General features: G+C 41.9%; 1 long non-coding RNA gene across 1 annotated transcript in view; it reads left to right on the top strand.

Moving 5' to 3' along the window:
* LOC115398889 (uncharacterized) overlaps positions 1 to 23,844 on the top strand; it is a 154,203-nt gene that overhangs the window by 103,076 nt on the left and 27,283 nt on the right. The window contains exon 2 of the long non-coding RNA XR_003932615.1: positions 21,185 to 21,195. This is a non-coding gene — a long non-coding RNA (uncharacterized LOC115398889). The remainder of the gene's footprint in view (positions 1 to 21,184; positions 21,196 to 23,844) is intronic.

The following is a 23,844-nucleotide window of genomic DNA, read 5'->3' as shown; positions in this document are numbered from 1 at the left end:
GTAATATGCAGCACTGTGACGTTCCTGTGATCTTATTCACTTTTGCCGGAATCGTCAAGAGCCCTCCGCGTCCCTGATTAATTTCACTCACTGCCGTGATTGAAATTCACGCGAGCACCTGACGCACTGCCACATTAAGACAGTTTCCGCCGTCGTATCCCCGCCATCTCTCTTTGAGTTTCATCTCTGTGTGACTAAAGAGCGTGTTTTCCATTCTCCCACCCCTGCTCCTCCCGAGACTGCAGCGAGCTCTCAAAAGAACACCATTCTGTGATGTATATTTCAGCTACTTCCTTTAGCAAACCCTACCTTAAAAACCTCTCTACTCTCCTTTTTTCGTCTTTTTCTCCCACTCGTTCTATCCTGTCTCCCATCATGCATTCACAGTGGTGGTTGTGCAGTCGTGACATCGACCCTGGAAAATGTTCTGCGTCAGCGGGGCTCTTTTTTATTTTCTCACATCTCAGACTAGTTTCCGCCGCTCCCCCACCGATCAATGATTTGGGTTTCGTCTACGTGCTAGCACACATCAAAGGTGAATAAAAGAGTGAGCAGAGGAGAACTGTCTCCAATTTACCTAGGTGAGCCTCACCAGGAGCTTAAATGTGTTGGGCCTCTGGTGAGCGGAGCTACAGAGATGAGTCATGGTCCAGGTACATTCGGGCGCGAGGAAATAAGCTGCGTGTCCTGCAGAGACACAATGCAGCGCCTGGGTAATGCCAGGTCGTCCGCTCTCATTTACAAAATCAAATCAGGCATATTTGGACATTCGGAATCCTCAGTTGTGGCTGTGAAACCGACACCGCCTTGTGAACTCACTGCCGCACTGCAATATGACTGCATGGAGGAGACGGGGAAGCAATAAACCTAAAGCTCTTCGCAGATTTCACGGTGGGATTTCGGGCATACCCGTTTGAGAACAGACACGTACAGATGCAGATACAGATAAGTTTAGGGTGGAAAAAGTGCTCCGTGAGTTTTGTTTTACACTTTCATAAGGCTCACAGACTGGCAGGAGACAAAATTGAAGGTATTGCGGATACACATGTGGAAGTAGACAAAATACTATGTGGAGTAAATGCTGATAAAGCCTTCACATCACAAATCATTACAGAAGTTGTACTTTGTTGTAACTGAGTAAATTTCACACCTTTATTGAAAGAAAGTGCAGATCAGCAGAGACGCTGCTGTTTCCTCAGCTGACTCCCCACTGCTTTTATTTGGAGACTTGATAGTCAGATGTTCCCTGTATTGTGATCCGTCTTCCTCCATGAATCTTTTCAGAAGCTCATCTCTTGCTTCTGTTTTTCTCTCAGCTTTGACTTTGTGAAACATCCCCTCCCGGAGTGCGTATATCTTGAAACTGTAATTCTCTCCAGTGAGTGTATGTGGTTCTTATTCATCTGACCCACTCCAACCATCCCTCTTATGTACACTTTGTAAACTCTATAACTCCATCAAATCATTATCCTCGTGGCCTCCATCATAATTACTGTTGCCTCAAGAGGGCGCCTTTTCCTCCCACTAGTGCAGTCAGTGAAAGATAACAGCAGGATATCTGGAGTGCACATAGATTGCAGAAAAAAAACAATATGCCAGCAGTTTTTTCCTAAAGACCAGACAGTGTTTTTCACTAGTAAATGAATATTATGAGGAAGATTTTCCCTCAAAGAAGCCAAAAAAAGGAAGATGAAATAAAGCATCGCATCAAAATACTTGAACACATCAAAACAAACACTGACTAAAGCACACAGTCATTGAAAGCTCAGTATCAGTCAATACTTGAACCGCTGTCTGCTGTTGCTCCTGATGCTCCAGTGTAGTAGCACACTGTGTACCCTCCGGTGGCAAACACAGAAAAGGTTTTTGGAGGTCTAATTGTCACGCTGCTATCTGGCTGGGATCTTGGGTGAGCAGCCTCCGTCCACTGCTGTGTTGCTTTGTGGTGCATTTATTTATTCGAAACACATGTTTAATTTAGCTAAGCTTAAATTACTTACATGTTGAACTGCATCATAATTTCAGCCATGAGAAAAAAGGTTTGGCACATCAATAATCAACTTTTTTATACTCTTTTGCACTGCATTCACTGACAGTTTCACACACATTTACAATCATTCAAAATAATTATTCTTCTTACAATATTTTCTCATTGTGTCTTCTTTACTCAAAAGTCTTTTCACAAATAGTCGCAGAATTTTCTTTTTTTTTTTTTTGCAAAGGATTCCTTTAATGTTAATTCATGGACACTGTTCTGGCAGATTTAATTAACGATCCCACTTGTAGGTTGTAGCGATTGAATTTACTGTGTGTTGGATTGTATTTTAACTGGTTGGATCAACGTACCTCAATTCCAATAACAAACCAACATAATTATCACGCTAATAGCAATAACAAACTAAGTTCAGTGTCAAAAATTAAATCATGCTAACCAAGTACCAATAACACACATTTACAATCATTCAAATTAATTTTTCTTCTTACAATATTTTCTCATTGTGTCTTCTTTACTCAAAAGTCTTTTCACACATTTAAGTCGCAGAATATATATATATTTTTTTTATTTATTTTTTTTTACTCCTTTTATGCTCCTGTTATTGCCTTGCTTCTGCCATAATTCATTTGACCACCTGGGGGCACCACAGATACGACCATCTATCTCTAATAGGTGCTGGATCAGTTTCTCAGTCTAGCTTTTCATGTCGACTGATATGAAATTGCAGATTTGATTCCTCCTGATTATAGTTTAATCAAGTATTTAGCTTTTTTTCTCCGGATCATCAGTTTTCTGTTGCTCATCAGCATCTGAGTCACGGCGCCTCACAAAAACAGCCTCCACATCCCTCTCTCAGCAACTTCTGTCAACTTGACAAAAACTCAAACCTTTGCACAGAACTCTTATATAATTTCTAGACCAATGTTTTCGTGTTTCGGGTGTACCCCAGGGCCTCCTCAAAGTAGGATGTGCCAGTAATAATCTGTCCTCAGCGGGATGCATCCACAGCCACAGGAGGCATCCCAATCAAACGCCCAAATCGCCTCGACTGGGTCCTTCTCAGGCTAAAAACACAGCAGCGGCTCTTCTGCAGGCGAGTGCGAGACCAAAACATTGATACGCTGTGCTGTGGGGCCACTGCAGGCAGAAAAGAGCAGGGAGGTAGGGTCCAGAAGACTGAAGATTATGAACAAACTTCGCCATTCATCATAATCAAATGAGCATCAACATAGATAACGTGAAAAATAGCTTTGAAATCAGTGAAAATTCAGTTAGAACAGAAAACTAACCCATGGCATCAAAGCAGATGGATATTCCTTGGCACTTACTGATAAAACACATTCACTGGCACCTGTTTTCTGGCCCTTGGTCGTGTTTCCTTGAATCAGATACCAAAATCAGATTAAAACTGTCCACAGAGTTGATCTCCTCCAGCTTTCCGTCCGAGGAAACTTCCACTTGAGTGTTTACCAGACAGATCCTCATCTATTTGAGTCTCTCAATTTCATCAAACTCCAGTTTTAATTATGTTTATTCTTCTCAAAATGCTCATATTAGTTGGTTGGGTTTTGATCAGCCTTTTTACAGACCCAGTAAATACAACACGATGTCAGAGACAGCAATATTTCTTCTTTTTATTTTGCCTCTTACACACCATTCTCCTGCAAAAAACTGAACTCTGTGTGTGGGATATGACTGAGACAGTTAAATGGTGGAGCACGGTCTTGGAATTATAAATCCTTTGTCACTTTAATGTTCATATCCTTAAAATCTTGAAGGTTTTCAAAGGTGAACGTCAATATCCTCCGGTTTCTAATGCATAGAGCCTGTTGAAATGCCTTCTCCTACGAGCCACATTCAAGAGCGAAGTGTCAAAAGGTTGAGAAGTAGGTGGGAAAAACACAGACAGAAAGCAATTCCACACCTGTGGAATTTATATGCTGTCACTGTTGCTGGTGAAATTACCAGCGAATGCAGCACAAAGGGGGGTCGGGACAAAGAGCGGCAATAGCAGCAGCAGGAGGAGAACTCCTTGAAATCACTGCCATTTCATTTGCAGTCGCTGCCCCTCGTGTTGCGCTGCAGACAGTGGAGAAAGTGGGCTTTTTTTTTTTTTTTAGCATAGCCCTGTGGAGTAATCTGAAACAGTGGCTAAGCAGAATTGACAGCTGCGGTTTGGGATTAGGGTCAGTAACGGCACACAGATCTGTGTTGATACAGAGAGAGAGAGAGAGAGAGAGAGAGAGAGAGACGAAGGGTCTTGAGGAAGAGTAGAAATGGAAAGGCAGGAGTGTGTGCCAGTGGGCAAGGGCCAGCTGGTGAACGGACGAAGACGAGGCCCGTGATAAAATCGGAAGGTTTCTTTCCTGAATTTATCAAAGATAACACATTAGCAGTTCAGGCTGCTCGCCTGAAAAGGGAGGTGCTGCAGTGTTTTTGTGTGTTTCCATGTTAATTAGCGAGTGTCTGATGACTTCTTACTCAAGCGAAGCTCCCGACCGGACTCGATACAGACTCGCCGTGACCTTGTTGCTCATTAACGGTATTCTGCAATCAAATGTTAATGCCACTCTGAGGTTCTGGATAATGATAGATTCAGGACGCTCATGTAATGCGGGCAGAAATGCTAATGTCTGGACTTGTGATGGGAAACAATTGTTGAGCAATCAGTTTATTTTGGGGATGTGAGAAAATACAGCTCGATGAAAGGGAATCTCAGACAGTGGTGGCGAACGTGGATTTCTGCTTTTAGAACTATTCTTATTAATGTGGTGCATTAGTAAAGTCATTGAGCTAATAAGAGGAATTCACACTTCCACATGTCCAGGGAAATTTATTGTCGAGAGGATAAACCCCTTGAGATGATCCAGCTCATTTTAGATGGGGGGCGGGGGAGGGTCCTCCAATCCAATAAATCATTTTTAAGAATCTCAGGAGTAGAAAGTCCAGATATTTGGGTTGAAATGTTAGGTAAAAGTAACTCAAGTTAAGTTGTTAAAAATAAATACTCAGACAAAATGCAGGAGCCTGGAAAATCTACTCAAGTACACTAATGAAGTATTTGTACTGTGTTACTTCCAACCTCTGGCTTTAGATGCTTCATCTTCCACACCACTTATCCCACAATGCCTATTCTTCTTTAATTTTACCCTCTGTTTTTCTTATTAAATCAGGTTATGTCCTCAGTGAGCCTGCTGAGTTCCCAAAGAAGACGAATAAACCCTCTTTGCAGAGTGCGTAATAGGCGCAGTGGGACAGAACAAGGGAGACAAAGAAAGAGACGTATAATCATATATTACACTCAGAGGAGCAAGCACCTCAGAAGAGTGAGCATTATGAAAGTCTCTCAACACATTCACCTGGTATAACCTATGCAAGTACTTTAAAGCCAGTATGACTAGTCGTAATTTCAGTGCAGACGAGACAGAATTTATAGTAGAAATGCCAACTGCCATGTGGCGTTCGGTCGAACTTCCGAAGTGTGACTTGTGCATTTTTAGCAAGAAATCACACAATGAGACATCAGCGACACGGCCATGGTGACTTTATTTTCAGACCTTGAATCTGCAGTTGCTCAGGGCATGTGTGCACAATCCATCTGTTTGGGTGACTTGACAGCGACGGATGGTGTTGGAAGAAGTTTTGACATCATTAATTTCAGCAGTCATAGGGCACTTACAAAAAAAAAAAAAAAGACAATTTCAGCACATAGTTTTACTTTTTTTTTTTTTACATATAGAGGCAGTTTTACTTCTAACTTGGATGGTGGCGTGCTGAGCTGTTACTTTCTCCGCCGCTGGTCTTCATTGGAAAGCTGCCACCATTCCATGTTCTGTAAACGATTGCGTTATTGGACTGTCTTTGCTTGTCCGTCGTAGTCCATTCATCCGAGAAAGTTTTGGTTCCCTGTTAAAGGCTAACATCGCACTTCAGACACCGCAACAATAATGCAATACTCCTCGACCAAGCTGCTGAAGGTCGACAGCTTAACCATCCCGTGGTGTATTTCATCTATTAAATTTGGATTTCCTTGTCAGATAGTGTGTTTTGGTATCTGAGGACATCTGCCATGACAGCAGCCACTGGAACCAATCACCAACGCCTGTTTTTTCTCATAAAAATTTAAAAAGCCAACCAGACACAAAGACGTGCCAATGAGAGCTATCTTCTTCTTTAATGGGACATACTGGATGTCTGTAAAACGTCCAAAAATCTTCCCCTCCAGCTGTTGCATTAGCCATCACCGTTGGCTCACCTTGGGTCTCGGTGTTGTGTTGTCTACCTCTCTTGAGAAATTTGTGGAAACATTTTTTTGAAAAAATAATGATGTTTTCTTTGAAATTTTTACCATTTGGTTGGTGGTTTGGTTGGAGTGGAGCCTCTGATGTTTGACACCCCTGCTTCAGATTATTTAAAAAGAAGAAATTATCCCCCTTGACCTTTGTGGTGGACGAGGAACTGAGACAACTGATAGATTGAGAACAGAAGCTCTATGGGGCCTGAAGTGGCCAGACCAGGGTTTAACTTTTTTTTTTTTTTCAATAGGCCTCTGTTCCAAAATTACAAATGGAAACTCCCATTGTTTCAGTGATCATGCAAATAGTAGATGTTATGCTAGTTGCCTCATAATGGAAAAAATATAATTTCTTCCTTCCACACTATTGAGATGTTCTCGCCCATGCATATCTGATAATCTGATTTGTTACACTCTCTTTTTCAATTGTGCATGTGTAAAAAAAAAAAAGAAATTAAAAGGAAAAAAGGAAGAAATCATAGAAACACAAGAGAGTGCAGCAGCGAAGCAACAACGAAAAGCCACTTCTGGAGTGAAGAGTGGACATAATTCACGTTGAATGGAATGAAAAACTTAATTCTTAGCCAATAGTAAGAACAGCATCGCAATGCTGAACAAGACAAAACCAGACATTTTTAAAATGACAGTGAATTAGAGTGTCATGTCAGTCCATTCCAGCATACTGAAAATGAATTTGAAAGTGGAATTTGACATGTAAACCAGGTTGTTTGTCTCAACTGAATGTCATGTAAATGTGTTTGCCCCAATTATCACAATTTTTTTCCAAGTTATTATTACTTATCAATCAGGTGAACAGTTATTGTCACTGTAAGGGAAAAGAGCAACTATCTTTTTTTTTTCTTCTAACTCAAAAGTCTCTTGATGACAAACACCTATCAACTAGACTGATCGAGCGAGAAGCCTATTGTGTGCATTTCATATTTATAAGTGGTAGTAAATGGATTACACTGATATCTCACTTTTCCAGTGCTCGAGCAGCCGTCAAACCGCTGTACACTGTTACTGAAAACATCTACTGAACTGAAGTGTTGATGGTAGTGAACAAAGCACCTTCTTATAAAGTCTATTTTAAATATCATTCTTACATTGCTTGTATCAGCCTAAAAGGTCTCTTTTTTAATGATTTTGTCTTAAACACCTCTGTAGAAGTACTGTGTGTTTAAATATTGGAGATGGTAGCAAACTGCTGAGAAACATGAAGAGTGAAACCTCATCAAAGACCTGCTAAAAGAACCACAGCAGGGTGAAAATCACATACGGAGACCTGTGGTTTAAATAAACTTTATTACTTTCTTAAATATTAATGCCAGTTTTTTTGGCATAAATTCAAATTCTCCCCAAAGAAGTCAAAGAATTGAGTTACACCAGAATAGAAGTGTAGAAGTTGACCTGCATAAAACAGAATAAAGCTGCACTTGACCCGGCAGCTGGGAGCCACAGTCATTGAGAGTGAAGCTCTGCAGGGTAACTGGTCTTTCTGCTTCACCAATATGATATTATGTAGTTTAATATCTGAATAATACCAACAGTTTTCTCACAGTCAAGTGTGGAGAGCAGCTGCAGGCAGAAGAGGAGAAATGAAAAACCAACTTTACGATTTACATTCACTCACACATTGAAATCCCAGGAGATTCTGCCCTTTGTGTTCAAACTCCTGGAAGATCTAAATCGTTGTCTTGATAGCTTTATGGTGGGCAATTTTCTTTTGCACGAGCAGATGAAAGGGAAACACATCTTATCAGATGAAGGATATTGTTGGCTTTCAGCTGAGGTTAAACATGTGTGTCCAAAAAAAACATGAGGGTTTGCATGATCACCCTTTTTGTTGGGCTTCCTGGAGTCTGTGAGCTTTCTTCCTCAGCATACTGATGATGACTTCTGTAACTCTGCAGTGTGAAAACTGAATGAAATGGTTACACGAGGGTGTAACTGCAAAGATAATCCTGTTGCTATTTTAGACGAGTTCTAAATGATCAAACCTCTTCATCACTTTGTGATGCCCTTGTGATGCCCTTGGATGTGACACCCTTGTGTCTTGGGGAGTCATTTGGCTCCATGAAAATGTGACTATAGTTGTTTTTCAAGGGGTAACTATTTAAATTGACTGGAATTTTAGGTTCTGTTTCTACAACATTTCAGGTGAAAATGCATCGCTTTTGCTCTTTTTGTTTTAGAAAATGGCGAAATACTCCTGACTTCAGTGAAAGGGTCATGGTAGCTTTACCACTCAGAAGGACAGAAGCTCCAATCGAAGTACTTGAAAGATATCAGGTGCACACACACGCACGCACGCACGCACGCACGCACGCACGCACGCACGCACACACTTTTGTCTATATGCTGCGCTTAAGAAATTTTTGGCATTGTTTGACTAGTGTTTCTGCCACAAGGGGGCGCTGCTCTAACAGTCAACAGACAGTTGTGTGTGTAAAAATGTCTTGATGTCACGCCCTCTACCTCTGGCTCCAGCTAGTGACTGGCCGTTTTTCCTCTGCTCCTTCCTCCTTTCTCTGTCTGTAGGTGGGCGTGTGCTTCTGGTGTGTGAGGTGTGAACTGGTGCAGCTGAATGTCCGATCACCTGAGTGCTTTCACCTGCAGTGGGGCATGGTCTACACCAAACGACTCATCTCTCTGTCTATAAAGCTGGCTCAGACCACAGTGTAGCTTCGGACTGTAAACTACCTACATGATCACCCTGTTGCACCAAGTCCTGGACCACGCTGCTGAGTCACCTTCACTTCACATTGACCCTGCACCGGAAGAGTCGCTTGGACCTTCAACCCTCTGGACTGCTGCACCAGCTTTTCTGCCTGATCTCACTGCACATCCACGATCCCACCTCCTTTATGCCTGCCTCTCCGTAGGCTCTGTCCCTCGCTGGGTTGTTATGGTGGGACTGCAGTTCAGTTGTTAGTGTTCTTGGTTCCTGAGGTTTGTGATGGTTAGTTCTGCTCAGTTCTTGGTTTGTCAGTTTCCTCACAGAGTATTAATGCTGAGACCTCGGTTAGCTATATTAGCATGAGCAGGGAGACGTGTTTTTGTTCCGATGAAGCTGAGACGGGTATTGTCTGCCGCACTGGATTGGTCCGGTGTTTATGCTGGATTTCCTTTCTGTAAATAAAATATTCTTAGGGAACTACTGATCTGCTGTGTCTCTGTCCGTGCCTGAATCTGAGTCTGGACCTAATAAATTATTTTTCAGTTTGGTTCTAAGCTTGTTTGTGCAATATGCCACTTATGTTTTCTATAAGAATGCCTGAAGTTATTAATTTGTCCAGTGAGGCTTAAAAGGATAGCTTATTTCTTTAATATATTTTAATTATCAAGACAGAGACATCTTTATGATTCAATTCTAAAGATTGTGGAAGACATTTTTATCATTCAACATTTAATTATTCAACTAGTTGAATGTCCGATACTTTCAATATGGGACATCTTTGAGTAACACTATATCACATGAAAAACTTGTAATACCAGTAATGAGTAGCCAGTTGGTATTATGGAGTTAGTGACTCTGTTATCTTTATTGATGACTCATATACAAAATGCAGTATAAAGTGTACTTGAGCCCGGTCTCAGGAGTACACTTTAAGGTCTCGTTTTTGTCTCGGGCACAGATAAAATGATTAGGTTAAAATTTTATATGGTCTTGGTCTTGACTTGGTCTTGTATTATGTGGTTTCGGCCACAACACTAGTATAAAATGTTGAACTGTAGACTTGCTCTATTTTGGTTTTTTTTTTTTTGCATTATCTTACATTTGTATGACACATATCAGAATAGATCCCACTGATCATAGCAGCGAAGGAAAATATGAATGTCAGAGAAACATATTAAAATCATAAAGATTACACTACAGCACAAGTTCTGCAGAGGCATGGCGGCCTTCTATGGTAGCTGCAAACTTTCCCCTTGATATTTCACCATATGTTTCTATAAGTGACTAATAACTCATGTTGCAGCAAACAAAAGCCAGCTCCCTCTGAAGAGCTTCAGTGAAAATTACTATCCAGCCCTCACCTTTTTCTGTAATGTCACAAATTAGCATGTTTTGATACAGCGGAGCTATTCCTGCTCCCTTTCTGTAACACCTTGAAAGGAACATGTAAAACTTCAGATACATAACAAATGCACAGCGCTCCCTGATAATGCACAACACATCCATCATGTGTTGCCGTGCCGCTCCGGCAGACCAGCAGGTTAAATATCTCCCGGCTCGAGGTGAAATGAATAGCCGGCTGAATATTGTAGGATTGGTGGAAACAAATGGGGGCTTTACTGTATACTGTAAACTGAATTGATTCTTGCTTGCACAAATATCCACGGCACTGAAACTTGTTAAAGCGGCAACAGTAAAACCTTTTTGTGCCGCAGTCCTCAGTATGATGGATTGCATAAGTGAAAAAATAGAAAATGCTGAAGTAAAGCCTTCAGGTGATGAAAGGACTAACGTGCTGATGGGAAGACATCCCATTCAATGGAAGTAAAGAGAAAGCAAGGGGAGGTGGACTGCATTTTCTCAACGTATTCTCCTTTCTCTCTATTTATTAAACCGAGGTTGTCGTCGTAATTCTGACAATGATACATGATCAGCCTCAGTTTCAGTTGGAGACGTTACTGACAAATCCTCTGCTGTTGCTTTAAATCAGATTAAGATTACCTCTCAGAGTCACACCATTGTGCAGTGATGCTGAGTCACTGCAGCAAGCTATATTTGATGCCCAAGGTCTTTTCTTAATAGTCTAATGTTCACAGTTGAAGGCTGCGTGTGTTCACGTCCACTTTTTTTTAATTATTATTATTTTAATACAGCTTCAGCATTACTCTTCCAACCGTGTCCAGTTGTTCAGTCAGTGATTGGTCCAAAGAAGTTTTATTCAGTCTCCTGAATTTCAATAGATGTGAGCAGTGATAGAAATTGTAAATGACTGTACAATGAATTTAGTGTTTTCTGGTTTTCAGTGTGTGAACTCTCAGTTTGATCTCAGGTCTTGTGCCTTATTGTGGACATTGTTCATTTTATATTAAATGGATTTTAAGAATGCAAGCATCTTTGTGAAATTGCAGTTTGCTTTTTGTTTTTTTCGGAAGGGGGGCATTGTAGGGTATTCTTGTTTCTTCTGCTGAAAAGGCAACCAAAAAATGTAATATTCAGAAAAATATTTCAAAAACTCAAACATATGTGTCTAAATACCGTTTTCTGCGATTTTACGTTGCACAAAGATACAGTATGTCAAGCAGTAGTGCAAGTGACAGCTAGAGGTGAGCACCAAGGCAAGCCCTTTTTTTAAGAAAAATGTACAGAAAAGATTAAACAATATTGTCGGAGGTCAGATCATATGTGAAGATCCATCTGCCTTTTATGTCACGTTATCCTGTTCAGGGTTGCGGGGTGCTGCAGCCAATCTTCAGCTGCTGTGGCCAATGGCAGGATACACCCTGGACAGGTCTCCAGTCCATCAGAGGACAAACACACACCTCATTCACACACCTCATTCACACCTAGGGGCAATTTAGGGTCACTCATTAACCTCACATGGAAGGAAACCAGACTACTGTGCAGACCGCCCATGTAAAAAAAAAAACTTTCTTTGTTCTTTCCCATAAGGCCTGGTGCTGGTGTTGTTTTCATTTCTGTGACTCGTCCGCTCTCCTGGAAATACTCTCAGTGTTAGCTGTTATCATTGAGTTGAATTATAAGGTCCCATTTACACAACAGCATTTCAAGTGAAAACGCACAGTTTTAACATTTTCATTTCAGAAAAGTTTCATGTTTACTTGGCAACAGCAGAAACATGGGAAATAATGCAGCTGCCATGAGCAAGAGCTGTGGTTTGTTTTTGTAATGAAACCACACACAAAAATACATTATAAACATCATCAATTGTGAGTACATGCACAATTTGCATGGCCAGGCGACCGAGTTAAACTGTGACTTCAACACTAGAACTAACGAGTCCCAGGAGAATGTGGACTTTGCAACATGTAACTCTGGAGGCAAACGTTGTTACTGTCCATCTACTCACTCATGAACTATGTCTAGGTCTACTTGTTACAGAGTCCAAGACTGAGTTACAGAGACTGAGTGTTTCAAAAAGTTCCACCTTTGAAACATTTTTCAGAAAGTTGCGTCTTCAGTGCCTCCGAGCGCCGCTGTCATGTAAAGAGACGCACAAAACACATAAAGGTTTTTTGCCTTTTCACTTAAGAATTTTCCCGTGTAACCGAGCACCCTTCAATAATGAGCAGTCAGCAACAATAGCATTCATTGTTTGGTGTGCTGTACCTACGGAATCAGAGGGGATGGTGTTTATAATAGCATACAGTGTGATTCTTCTGAATAAGTGGCATTGTTGGGTTTTATTTGAATCGTTGCCACTCGAGAGAAGATGTCACATCTCCATTAAAACCCCGTCCAGCCCTGTGTTCTCTGACCCACCACCTCTGCGCTGGCTGTGTCACCCCTGACTGTCGCCATCCAGGCAGCAGCGTGAGGGAGTTTTGGCAGCCGCTCCGCCACGCTCGCCCCTCATCGCTGAATCATGATGTATGATGTTTACATAGGCATAAAATCCCCTCCAGAAGCGAAATGCTCACTGCTTCCCCTAATTAAGAGCAAGCAGACATAAACATAGACAGAGCCTCACACAGCTCAGGCACGTACACACAAACACACACACACACGCAGGAGGAGGTGCTCTGCAGTCACAGAAAATGCACAAAGACACACATTCTCGTAACATATACTTCTCATTCCGCTGCAGGCAGAGGAACAGGTAGCCATGACACCTGGTGGACATCAGGTTTTCCATCTGTAAACATTAACAAGAACATATTCAGATGAGACGGATGTCTCCCCCGGTACTCTTTACACTCAAATATGAAGTGACCGATCAATATAAATCTTGGAATATAACCCAGCTCCGATAACAGTACCTGACCGCCTCCTCCTCACTTCATTACTTTGAGAATGGCGGCGTCCGGGGACACTAAAAGCAGGGTTAGTGTAATATTTATAAGCGAGGAGGGCAAGGTGTTGAAAAAGCTGTGATTTTATTGTCAAAGCTTGCAGTGAAATGTGCACAGACACCTGGTGCAGACATGATCTCTCTCTCACACACACACACAAACACAAACACACAGGCACAGTCAAAGGAACATGTCCAGCTGCAGAGCAGCCCACTCTAGATTAACTTGTCACTGAAGTGGAGAGCCACAGTCCTCAGGGTTTGTCGTATCCCTGAGGCAGATTGGCCGCTCCTTGTTATTTAGTGAGCTCTTATCTGCCACTCCGAAAGGAGGGAAGTCAAACGTGGATGGGCGCGCATGGCCGCCATCACAAAGAGCCGGTAGAGGAAGAAAGAAGAAGCCTTGATTATGAAGCAGCAATATTGAAACAACAACAAAAAATGCAGTTTGTGTTCAGAAAAGGATTGATTAAGAGTGAAATTATGATGTAATCTTTTTGTAATCTTAGAAGCAACATAATGCCTCTTTTTTGTGTGATGTTCCCCTTCAGCCCTGTTAAATATACTCTGGTAATTACTGAACAAGCACTGTTGCTGATGACTGATGCCTCAACAATGTGGCATTTCATGGACACTTTTAATTTGTGCTGAATTACATTCTGATTCTGATTTATTTGTCGGTCTCCTGTGAACGGAATAAAAGCGTGGTTGATGCTGATGCTAATTAGTCAAAGAGAGCTGAATGGATTCAGATAATTATTTTGGACAAATATGACACAAAGTGTCAGTGTGATTATTTGTGTAGCTGATGATACTAACAACTGGCCAGCTGAATGCTGATTTCTAACTTCCCCTTGTGATTCAGCCATTTCACACCATGATGCATTCACATAGGGGGGAAAAAAAAAATTACTGTTGCTTTTTCAGTAACAAAATAGTTATTTCAGATGACCCAGAATTTGTTTTCCACATCTTGACATACTAGTCCTTGATGAAAAACATAAAAATATGGCAGAAATAGATGCGTCATTGGTTTAAAAAAATAACATAAACATTTTGATGATCACTCCATTGAGTTTGGAAGGACAGAGCTATGAATTAAACCTTTGACGGAGTATTCGAATCCACCGTTGCAAGTAGAGATGCAACTTTTTTAGGGGACGACGACAAGTTTGAGTACTAACCTTTAGATTCTTGTCAGTGTGAATACTTGTTAAATGCTGTTTAGACAGCGTCATCGAGTGGCTTCTGGACATAAAGACAGTGCTTCATGAGGCCTTTCTGCTGTTTCTGTGTAAACAGGCATCAATTTCAAAGTGTTGCAGCGTAATTGTGCAACTTCTCTGAAACGATGCATTTTTACTTAAAATGCTGTTACGTCACCGAGGGCCGAAATCGTACAAGGAACTAAATCTAAACGTGCTCTAATGGTAAAGCGAGCACCTTGCAGAGGAGAGAGCGTGCATGAATGGGTTAATGTGACCGATCATGCAAAGCAAATTGAGGCTGCAGAAGCAGTCAGAACACAAGTTCTGTTTGAGTGAAGCTCATTCATAGATGGGTTTTTTTTTTGTTTGTGTTTTGTTCCACTGCATTTAAGCCACGTCCCAACAGAAAGCCAAGTCTTGTTTGGAAGTATCAGAGCATAACAGAAGGTAGAAAACTGGTCCTCGGTTTGTAATCAGTACGTCAAGGCGCCAGAGAGTGACACCGTCAGAGTGGAGATATATCTCTCCTCTGTGGCGGCAGTCATGAGAGCCTGATGGCGGGTAAAACACACCACTGACCACTGAGTTGGAAAACTGTCGACTCCAACCTTGGCTTTAAGTGACAGGCGTCTGAAGACACATGCATGACTGATGCTTAGTAATAACGTTTCAGTGTGGGATGCACAGCCCTGAATAAAGGTCAAGCTAAATTTGCTGTCTCACAAGCTGTGGAGCAGTTGCATCACAGGCGAGAAATAGAAATACATCAGCAAAAAGACTCGCGCACTTTTTTTCTGACAGGAGCAGCGTATCGGCACATTTTCTGGGTCGGGTTTAAGCAGTTGAGGTAAATTACTTGCGATTGCGATTGTATATTTTTCAGTCCTCAGCAAAATTTGTGGGAATTTGAGCGCAACATTAAAGCAGAACAGACTTATTGATGAGAGCGGAGGAGCTGAAGACGGCTGCAGAGAGGGGCTGTGGAAAATTTAATTCAGTTGTACAGTTTCTACATTTCCTTCCCTCTCATTTATTCCGATACATTGAATCAGCGAGGACTGAAGCAGCGTGATAATCAAACGGCAACTTCGCGGAGCTCGCACATGCTTGTTTATCCACTAGAGAGAGAAAGGATGACTTGCACGTGTGCTATGAGCAAGCGGTTAAAGTGACGCGCTTGACTGTCAACTGCGTCACTTTAACGCCATGACTCATTGACTGCTGCACATTCAAATACATTTTTAATGATGAACAACTATCATTATGTATTAGTGTGCAGGGTGGGCTCAAAAGACGGTTGAAGCAGTTTGGTATGTGTACGTTGGTAACGCTATTCTGTGACGGCAAATGTGTTTATGGACACAAATAATGAAAATGCAAATAATAATGCAAAAAATATTAAGAATCTCGATTTTCTTTATAACCTTGTGTTGAAATAACTCATTTCAATGTGACTTTTATATATTTTCAGTTATATTTAGACTATGTCAAGTTATGTAACGAGTCACAATACAGAGGCAAATTAGAAATGTTGTGTAGTAACAAGCTTTTGTGTAATCATTCAGGATTTCTTTAATTCGTCCATACAAACATGAGTTTAATCCAAAACAAAATTAAATTTTGGCTAAATAAAATGGGCAGATTTTAATGATAGTTTTAGGAAATCTGGTATCAGTCGTTGGCCTTTGATGCCAACCTTCCATAAAGTCCTTTTTATGAGATTCCAATCCCAAGAAGACAAAAAGAAATCATCAGTGTTCTGCAGTTATTAAGACAAATAGCAATGAGGATGACACATCACTGACCTTTACACTTTCTGTTCCCATTATTTGAACAATCGTCATGCGTGGAGGCAGAATGGAGAGAATCTCAGGTTAATCAAGGACAAGCGTGGCTCGATGTTCAGCCGGTGCAATTAGCTGCTTATAGACCAGACGGAGTATGTTCTCCCAGCGTTTACCTACCAATGACAGAAGCAAGCAGCGATTATTTATCTCCTATGACTCATGATGCTGGACCAAAGTCTGTTTTTCTTCTTCTACCTTTCCTCTAATTGTGAGTTCTGTTTTTCTTGGTTCGCTGGAAGCGGAGCGGCCCTTGATTGGGACGTTACTGGCTCCGCTCTCTTCACCGCTCCGCCAGTCCATCTCAACACAATGACCGGATGTGGCGTCACACGGTGCCAGCCTGAAGGCTGCAGGCAGCCCGGGCTGTCACCTGCTGGCCGTCCGGACGCATTGACGACCAGATACCCACAGATAAAGAACAGAAAACATGTGAAACCATATGGAGGAAGAGTACAGGAATAAGAAAAAAGATCTGCAAATTCTGTTGAGTGAAATGAGACTGAGAGAGCCTCATTCAGTTGCAGTTCTGTTGCAGATTTTTTTTTTTTCCACTGGAGGTTCTGAGAATAGCTTGACCCCTTAGTGACAGAGCAGTCAGCACATTAGACATGTCAAGCCTCTTTTGAAGATAAATCCTGTTGGACTGTCTCTTTGGAGACTCGGGGACAGCCGGCGCGGAAGTCATTTCAAAGAGGACAAACTCTAAAAGAGCTTTTCTTGAGCTGAGAAACACAAGTCTTTCCAATGTTCAGCTCCTGTTGTGGAGGGACGCTCTACCTGTTACGTCTGGACGGCCTGTCGCAGACCTCAGAACTGGCTTGGTGAGCGACGCCGGTGGGGGATTCGGCGTAAACATTTTGCTTGGCTCGACTCCAGCATCATGAACTGGAGGGATTGCAGGGAAAAGGAATGGAATGAGGAGAGAGAGAAAAAAAAGAGAGAATGAGTGCTAATATTTTTAACTCCTGCAGTGCGTCACAAGGATGCAGGGGTTTCATCTGTGGAGGAGAAAGGCATCCAGACAGAGGCCTCGGCCAGGACTGTGTTTTCTTCTGATGTCACTCAGATTAGGATCCCACAATGTCCATGAGAGGAATAAATATCTCTGACTATTGTTGTAGCCATATTAGTTGTTTTGTTTTGCTTTGTTTTGTATGTGTGTGTTAGAGTTTTGAGAGTTTTGGGTATTTCATGAACCTAAATCTCGTTTGCACACTCTCATAACTGGGGGTTTTCTTCCTTGTGGGGACATCCATCAACTCGCCGTAAAAATATACTTGACTTTTTAGGCGAAGACTTGTTCAAAGGTTAGACTGGGGTTATGATTCAGCTTCAGGCTGGCTTGGTAAGATTTATAGTTGACTTTAATGTGAGACTGAAGAAATGAACCTAAGTCAAATCTTGAAAACACACCTTATGTGTGGTCTGGTATTTCCCACTTTGTGGGGGCCTGAAGAGTGTGAAAACACTCGCAGAGCCAAAACACTGGGTTAAGATGTAGATTCAGGGCTGAGGTTACCACTAAGTTAGAGTTTAAAATTATTGAAATGATGGTTAGAAGCAACGTAAAACTTTATGTTTATAAACCACATGGACATAGAGCTTCAAGTCTGTGTGTGTGTGTGTGTGTGTGTGTGTGTGCTTCTGTGTATTCCTCCTCTGCATAGCGACTGTTGATTCAGCTGGAGTCTCCCGAATGCATGACAACCGACTGACATCCTCTGTCACTGGGCACCGCTGCACAATCATGACTCAATAAGCCCAGGAAATCAGGGGAGAGTGAAATAACACACACATCGGGGCCGAGAAAGAGCGGAGAGCAGCGCAGCAGAGGTTAGCCGGCCTCGGGGGTGTGTGGGCTCCGGAGCCGAGGCTTCAGCTTACATCCATCTTGTTCCAGGACCTCCCTGGGGATTATGGTACGTGTGAACATGAGAAACCCTTTGGGGTGAGCTTTAACCGGGGTTAATCTGCTCTCCATAGGAACACGCTGCCACAGAGAGGCAAAACACAGACGGGAATTTGGAAGACATGCAGTAAAAACTTGACACTGAGCAGGTCTGGCATCATGTTTTACCACATAACTTCTTATTGTGCCTCTGAAGAGTGGCAACAGTAAGACAAGACATGTGGAAAAAAATATATAATTCATCAAACAAGGTTAAAATTCAAGCCAGACAGTTATTTCACACTAGCTGTGCATTCACATCACTCTGCCTTGGATTCTCCTGCCAGGCTGCTGTAACTTTACTCTGTTAGCCAGTTAGCAGGAAAAAAAAAGAAAGCTATAAAGTGGTGTGTAAATGGGAAAATCCTTTCACTCAATTGAACCACAACTAGATTTACTGATTGCTTCCCTCCGTGCTGTCATATTTAAGTTAAGATTTCTAATTTGATGAGTAGACATCAAGAAAAACTCTTCTTATTCTACATAATTCGTCTCCGATGCCCCTCGTACAATAGATCGTGGAGAAAATAAAATGAGTTTTAGAAAGTTGTTGGTTTAAATCTGGCCGTTTATGTAATTTTACAAAGCTGGATCGCCAAGTGGTATCAGTGTGTTGCAGCAGCAGGTCAACTTTATGGTTATAAAATACTTGTGACAAACGGCCCAAAGTGAGTGGCTCAAAACTACAATAATGTCCCTGGACCGGGTTTCTGGGGTACTTCATGTCTGAGAAGCTGAACTTACAAAATCATTTGTGATTCAAGCAAGTCGCAAGGCGATGAGGCTGCTGTCTAAACCTACCAATGAAACCTATATGGAGCCAATCAGCTAACCATAGGGGAGGGCAAGTTACACTCCAGACAGATCATTCGTAAAAGGAAAGACAAATGCAGCTGTTTTTTTCTCCCGATAGCTGCTTCTGCAGGATATCAAAGCAGGTGAATCACATCTCTGCCTGTGGAGGCTGAAGAAGTTGTTTTTTTTTTTTTTTTTCCCAGAGAACTCAGTACCCATCTGCTGAAGCAGTTTCTACCCCTTCATTACGTCCGAATGTCTTCATGTTACGCGACTAATTATCCTGCGCCGAGTTTAGAAAAAAAATTATATGAGTCTGTCTGGGAGAAATACGTCTGCGTCAAACCTCCACCACTGAGGTCAACGTTTCAGTCACAACAGTTTGTACGGCTGGGTAATTTCAGCAAAAAGAAAGAGCGTCTTAAATATCCTGCAGTTGCGCGGAGACCCGCCGTTGAGAAACTTGGGGGACTGAGACGTTTATTGGCTCGCGACAGTTGTGTAACATAAGTTATGAATGCATTGATTGCGCGGGTGTTTTAGCAGTGAAACTCATACATAAAGCCTGAGCTTGTCGAAAGATGTGTCCGACAGAGAAAATTCCCATATTTTTCATAATGAGGGGAATTAATTGACATGGACAATAAACAGTAAAAGAACTTGGCATGAATGCTTGTTGTATATCAGTCAATAAAACTTGCCAGTGGTCCGGTAAGTGAGGAATGAAGCGCTGCAGCCCAGACAGGGATCAATAGCAACAGCAAATTAGTATATAGAGACAGATGGGTGGAGACTCCCTGCTGAAAATACTGAAATGAGATGGTTTGGACTGCCTCAGTGTTCTCCAGATTCCCTTCCACACTGTTTGGATTTTTCTCATCTTCCCATCCGATGCTTGAACTGGTCAAAATGAATTATCCACAGCTGCAAGTCTGAGTTTACCGCTGCTCCTTCAGGGCTGATGCTTCAGTTTGGATATACGGAGCGTGCGGTTTTGTCGGGTCTGTGTGCCGCCTCAACAGACGGTTAGAAAAGCACGTAGCTTTCTTGCGTGGGAGTCTGTACACTTGTTTTCTTCCCAGATTCGTCACAGAAACCCTCTGATTTAATGAGCTGAGCCGTCTCGGGATGTGTTGGTCAAGTTCGGCTGGGTAATGTTCCGGTATGTTGCTTTTTAGGCTGCACCGCAACAGCAAGGCCAAGGCCTATAAAGGGAAATAAGAGCTTTTGAGTGAGTGATGAGTAAGGAAGCGATCAGTCAGATGAGCAGGCGACTCAGTACTGCTAGTTTTTTTCACCTTGAAAATGACAATAAAACGTGTTCAGTTCATAGTCGGTGTTGCATGCAAGTAGCAAGGGTTAACTAAATTAATTAAATACATTCTTGCGATTCCCAATATTTAAGTCGTTTTTGACGTAATTATTGGCTTATGAAGATTTGTTTTCCCTTATTCCTTGTATGTTTTCACAGGAAAGACATCTTCCACTTTTATAAGAATTAAACCTCATTTACATGATGTTTTAAGTGTAAGTGCATGGTTTTTTTTTTTACATTTTCGCTCCTGAAACGTTTTACAGTGATACGGCATCGTTTTGACGATGTTATCCATTTGCATGGGAATGGCCGAAACACGTTGAAAAAGATGTAGTTTTCATGTTGGACCACTAGTGGGAGCTGTTTGTTTGTCTTTGGAGATGATGCACAAGGACGTATTTTGGTCATTCTTCCTGCTGCAGCTCAGATTTCAGACCTTTGGTTAATCAGTTATTTGTTGCTTAATTAGGTTTTTGCACACTCATGCACACAAAGAACAACACACTGTAAACAATCACACTATGACGAGAATACCAGCATTCGTATGGACAGACGACAAAGCTGGATTTTTATTCCAGGTGACTCTCAACTGTAAAACTACGAAGTCTAGGTGAATATGGACTGGGAGTCAGGACACTGGAAGCCACAATTGTTCATTCACTTGTGCACGTTCAGAAAAAAATATATGTGTTTGGTATGTGTGTGGCTTGCACATGTAGTAACACCATAGTGTTTTCAAAAAGTTGCATTTTCAGGAGCTGAGTGCCATTCTCTTGTAATTGGACACACAAGATGCAACAAAAGTTTCCTGTTTTCACTTGAAAATGTTGTTGTGTAAATGGGGCCTTAGAATTAATTGTGAAAACCTGCAACTCAGATGTATTAAAAACATAACACGAGACACACTGAGATAACATGCTGTTTGGTTTGTGTTTTTGCTCAGTTCACATGGTGATATCTGATATTGTGCACAAGTACACACAAAACACACACAAACACACACGAGATAAGATTTTTATCATCCCACATGGAGAAATTCAGTCACTGCAGCTGTTCCACACTGCATAAAGATAAATAAGAATAGTAAAATATAACGAGATATTACAAATATTGAATTAAATGTAGGGGATTTGGTGTAAATGACACAAGCAAGTGTTTATCATGTAATAAACAAACTCCATTAGGAAAAAATACTAAGATGAGGTTTACAGGCGAATTAATGCTTTTCAGTAAAATAAATGTACTATGTTTTGTAAAGGGAGAAAGTAGGTAGCACAAACACAGAGGAACGTTTCGCGGCCGGGCCGATCCGCATGAGTCAAACAAGTGGTATTAAACAGTTAGAGAGTGCTTCAGAGTCTGGGCTCAGGTTCAGATGGCCGACTGACGGATTGAAAGAAAGTGTGAAAGTGGCGCGGCGGCAGGATGCAGACAGTGGCAAAGGAAGGGGCGTGTTTCCACAAGCACATCCTGCCCATGAAATCTCCATGAGGACATGCCACTAAAGAGTTCACAGCCCCCCCTCCTCCGCCCCCCTCTCTCTCTCTGGCTGGTGTTGTTGGAGGGTTTTCCGCGGTCCACAACATATGCTTTCCTGATTTCCTCCTATCCGTCCTCTTTGATGCGGCTGGGAAGTAGAAAAGAGATGTCTCTCGATGAAGGCCATGTCAAGGATGAGTGGATTTGCAATGAATTAAAGAAAGTTTAAAAAAAGAAGCACTTACAGCGCTCGGCACTCTGTCTTGCAGCGGGGGATGAAGTCCGCGGTCTACATACATTTGCGCTCGAGTGTCCGACTGTAAGCCTCTCTCCCGGCAGCCGTGAAGACGGGGGGAGAGAAGAAGATGTCTCCGGAACGAGCCAAAGCGTGTCTTTTTAATAGAGAGGGAGGCAAAGAGATAAAGAGAGATGCACAGACAGGCGTGAAATATCTGCCGTGGGAGAGCTTCCTCTCTGACTCTGTGATGACCTATCTCACCACGGAGAACAAGTAGCAATTATGCCCCCGAACGGGCCATGATGGGGCGGGACATGGGAGCCCTGCTTGTTACCCTTTGCTGTTCTAAGTATACAGCGACGGAGGTCACAGTTCACATGCAAGCTGATCCCCCTCAGGCCTGTTTTTAGATTCATCACATCTCATCACACAATGCATCTTTGTTTGAAATAAGTCCAAGGCGGATTCTGTCAGTGCACGCTAAACCGTTGTTCCTTTTCTGCTTTCTATTCATTGCTCTATAAACAAGTAATGACCAGAGAGCCGGTGTTTTCAACACCGCGGAGTCCAGAAAGAAGCTAACATTAGTGGCTCAAAGTCCTTCATCATACAAGTTAGATGACCATTACTGGTGTAATTTTGCCTGATTAACACACATTTTCCATGACACTGACACCAGGCTGGACTGGAACATGCCTATCATGCGCCACGCTTTAAATTCACAAACCTTACATCATTTTGTGCGTGCATTTTAACTTCCTCCAGCTGTGGGGTGTTTGTTTGTTTGTTTGTTTTATTGAGATCCCCATTAGCTACTGTTAAAACAGTTGCTATTCTTCCTGGGGTCTAAACTTCATCAGAAATATTTCTGCACCAACACTCAGCAACGCGTCAACAACAGGATGTACAGACAACATTCATACAGACAATACAATAACATAACTATCAACAAAGACGACATTAACAAAAACAAAACAATATCAAAACAGACGAAATAGCTCACCATTAAACAATCATAAATGACCAGTTCCATGTTATTCCTGAGTGAATAAAAATAGTCTCATTTGTTTACAAAAATAAGTTGTGTGCATCTGTGAAATCAAAAACTGCGGCAAACGATTCCAGGCCACCATTGCCCTATAGTGCACGGATCTTTGAATGTGACTGGATCGACAGACAGGTAACAGAAAACGTCCCTCAACTGTTTGACGGGTAGAATGCTGATGCACATCACTGAAAAAGGTCAGCTTATTATAGAGTATTGCTGGTGTTCTTGTAATTATAATATTTCTGATAAATTTTGTAAGAGAATAATTTATTCTACTTTTTACTCTCAGCCACGCCAGCTGGTTATGCATGTCTTCAATGCTTGTCCTAAAAGAACAGTTCAGGACAAGCCGAGCTGCTTTATTTTGTGCAACCTGAAGTTTATTGATATTAGTTTCTGTAGTGGCTGACCAAATAACGGAACAATAATCTAAATGACACAAAACTATTGATTCAACCAAAATCTTTCTTATTCGGTGTGGTACACATTTTCTACAATTTCGAACTGCTGCCAAACTTCTGCCCATTTTATGTAATATCTGTTTTATTTGATGATTCCACGTAAGCAGGCTATCCACAGTCACACCAAGCAGCTTAGCCTCAGTGACTTGTTCAATGATTGTGCATCCTACAGACAAACGCAAAGCAGGAATATCTCCAGGTGGCGCCAGAGAGTGCTAATGGTGGG

The sequence above is a fragment of the Salarias fasciatus genome, chromosome 13, assembly GCF_902148845.1.
Source record: "Salarias fasciatus chromosome 13, fSalaFa1.1, whole genome shotgun sequence".
NCBI classification, from domain to species: domain Eukaryota; kingdom Metazoa; phylum Chordata; class Actinopteri; order Blenniiformes; family Blenniidae; genus Salarias; species Salarias fasciatus.
This window is presented reverse-complemented; position numbering and strand designations above follow the sequence as displayed.